The following is a 3,870-nucleotide window of genomic DNA, read 5'->3' on the forward strand; positions in this document are numbered from 1 at the left end:
AATCATCAAAATGTCCATAATACTGAAAGCAATTTACAGATTCACTGTAATTCCAATCAAAATACAAAGGATATTATTCTCAGATCTAGAAAAAATTGTAGTAAAATTCATATGGAGACTCAAATAGCTAAAAGAATCTTAAACAACAAAAGCAAAGCCAGAGGCATCACAATATCAAATTTCAAGATATACTACAGGGCAGCTATAATCATAACAGCCTGGTACTGGCACAAAATCAGACATGTAGACCAACAGAACAGCATAAAAACTCTACAAATCAATCCAAGCACCTACCATCAACTAATCTGTGACAAAGGATCTAGAATCAATTCCTAGAGAAAGGCAGTCTCTTCAACAAATGGTGCTGGGAAAACTGGATCTCCACATACAGAAGTATGCAATTAGACCCCTACATTAGAGCTTATACAAAGATCCACTCTAACTGGATCAAAAACCTAAATCTACAACCTGATACCATAAAAGTGCTAGAGAAGACATTGACATAGGAAAATACTTTTTGGAAAAAATCCCAGAAGCACAGGCAATCAAAGCCAAAAATAGACAAATGGGATTGCATCAAGCTAAGAGGCTTCAGCAACTGAAAAGGCAATACTTAAAGTGAAGCACCCAGAAGATAACATTTGCAAAATATGTAGCTGATAAAGGATTAATATTTAAAATGTATAAAGAGCTGAAGAAAATCATTAATAACAAAACAATCTGGTTGAGAAATGTGCATGGGACTTGAACAGGCATTTGTCAAAAGGTAAAATTCAAATGGCCAACAGACTCATGAAAAATGCTCAGAAACACTATTCATCAGGAAAATGCAAATAAAAACCACAATGAATTTTCACCTCATTCCAGAATGGCTCTCATATAGAAATTAAAAAAAAAATCTGGCAAGGATATTGGGAAAGAGATGAAAATAGATCTACCACACTATCCAGCCATCCCATTCCTGGGAATTTACCCAAACAAAATGGAATCAGCATATGAAAGTGTTATCTGTATCGCTGTATTTATCACAGATCAATTCACAATAATCAAGATTTGGAATCAACCCAGACGTCCATCAACCGACGACTAGATAAAGAAGATGTAGTATATATATTCTGTGGAATACTACTCAGTCTTAAAAATGAAATCCTGACTTTTGCAGTAAAATGGATGCAACTGGAAATCATTATACTTAGTGCAATAAGCCTTCCCCACACAAATACCATGTTTTCCCTGATCTGTGGTAACTAATAATATACAAAATATTATGTATATGAGAGAAACTGGCATTTTGAGATTTGATTATTTTTATAGCCCTCATCTCTACTGTTGAGGAGCAGTGTGTTTTTCTTCTATTTGTTGAGTTCCTTAGTTTGTAGAGGGTTAAGCTTATGATTATAAAATAAACTGAAAGTATGTCATTATACAAACTAAAAGAATGAGAAAGGAAGGAGTAGGGAGGGTAGGGTGAGAAGTATCACTATGCTCCTAAATCCAAATGTGTTTATATAAATGTATGAAATATATATTCACCTTATATAAATTTTAAAAAAATAAGTAAGAAAATTTATTGAGGGTTTAGAGACTTGGCACTGGATTAAGCTGTTGCTCATCAGATTCAAGTGTCAGCTTCTCTGCTTACAATCCAGCTCTCAGCTAATATCCCTTGGAAGCAGAGTATCATGGTTCATATACCCAAGACTCTTGCCACACACATGGGAGACCCAGATGGACTTCCTGGTTCCTGGCTTCCACTTCACTCAGACCTGGCTGTTGCAGCCATTTGGAGTGAACTGGAAGATGGAAGGTATTCTTTGTCTTTTCTCTCTCTCTCTCTGTGTGTGTGTGTGTGTGTGCGCGCGTGCACATGCATGCACATGTGCGAATGTGCACACACCATTCTATCAGTCTCTTTCAAATAAATATTTTCATATCAGTAGAACCAAGCTTGTTTATTTGATAAATCAACAAAATTGACAATCTCTCAGCCAAATTAAGAAAAACAGTAAATTTGTTAGATGTTGTTGGTCTCATGGTGGGATACCAGGGGTTCATTCAGGTGAAAACATCCAGTTGTTTGCATCTCATCACCATTCCACCTTTCAGGTGTGCCTGCTTCATGGCTAGAGTCACCCTTCCCTTTCTTTCCCAGAGCTGGGAAGAGACTGAAGCTAGAAATGGAGATGCGGTATCTGGAGGCCCAAAACCTTGAAAAATGACCTCTTCACAATTCTGAACATCTTAACTCTGTCAGGCAAAACTTTACTCCTTCCTCTCCTGTCCCCTTACTTCCCTCTGCTCCTCTGCTGGAGTCCATAGGAGACAGCATGAGACCCATGCACAAAGGCCTACTGCCACAGAACTCCTAGAAAACATCCCAAATCACACCAACATAAATTTCCTAAACCCATCCACAGTGAGCGGAATCTCTGGGAGATAGATCTGCATGGCTGGTTGGGCATGCTTTCCACAGCTCATCTTGGGATTCTATAAATTGATTGCTTTGAATTGGAGAGACCTCAAGGACAGAGGGAAGCCAGGTTCCCTAGTTTCCATGCACAAGAGAAGTGTGTATGTTGAGGGGGGTGACTTTGGAATGTGGATGAGGTGCATGTTACAGAGAATTGTTCTCATGATCCCTGTAGTTGGACTCTTCCTCGGGTGGGGAGAGATGGTAGAGGAGCATCAAGGTGGGCTATAATCTTTGGCAGGTTAAATGACCTAACTCACATAGATCAAAACACAAATGTAAGAAGGATATGTAATATATGCTTTGTGACCAGGACTTAAACAAATGCCTTGTATCCCTTATAGATTTGAGAAGACTTTAGTCGGTACACTTGCTTAGACCATGCTAGAGTTCAAATTTGCACAACATTCAGAGATGGTAAGCATTTTGATGTCCCCTGTATTGAGCTTCTCCAGATACTGAAGAGGGAACATGGTAGAGAAAATTTGAGGCCTGGGATGTGAAGGTCTGAATAGTGAGTGGTAACTATATCTCTTCACACATAATCCAATTACACCACCCCTTCCAGAAAGGTAACAACAGGTGTTCCTCTTTAAAAGAGGCTCAGAAATGGACATATTTGGAGTCTGTAAACTCAATACTTGGGACCTGATGATCTGACAAGACTATCAGATGGTGCATACTAGTGCCAGCCTGAGAAGACAGGCCAGAAATGCAGGCTGCGAGGCTGAACGCATCAAATTAGGTATGCACATGACATAGCCCTCACTGGTCACCCCATCTTCTCCAATATGTGACAGAAACTGGCTTATATTTGAAAATAATTTCACTTGTTTATACACACTTGTTTATGAAAAGGAGAGATATGTGTCAAGCACTGCAGTTTCCATGGTGAATAGAACAGGGCTTCTCCTTTTCATGAGCTCAGGCTAGTGGTGATTTTTTAAGGATCTATTTCTGTTATTTAAAAGACAATTAAGTGCTCGCTTCGGCAGCACATATACTAAAAAAGACAATTATAAGACAGGGAGAAAGGGGAAGAGGGGGATGTGGGAAGGAGGAGAGGGATATTTTCTATCTTCTGGTTTACTTCCCAGATTGCCACCACAGCCTAGCATGTGCCAAGCCACAGCCAGGAGCCTGGATCTCCATCTGGGTCTACCACATCCCTGGCACAGGCCCAGGTTAGGCCATTCTCGGATGTATTCACAGGCACTTAAGCAGGGAGCTGGATAGCGGGTGGAGCTGTGGGGTCTGGAATCAACTCTCTTAAAGGATGAAGGTGTTGCAAGCAACTGCTTAACCCAGACGATACAACAACTGTTCCATAGTGTTGAATATTTTCATGTGCTCATCAGAGCAAGTAAAATACTACAATTCCCTTAGTCTGAAGAGCTTAG

The sequence above is a fragment of the Oryctolagus cuniculus genome, chromosome X (assembly GCF_964237555.1).
Source record: "Oryctolagus cuniculus chromosome X, mOryCun1.1, whole genome shotgun sequence".
Classification (NCBI taxonomy): Eukaryota; Metazoa; Chordata; class Mammalia; order Lagomorpha; family Leporidae; genus Oryctolagus; species Oryctolagus cuniculus.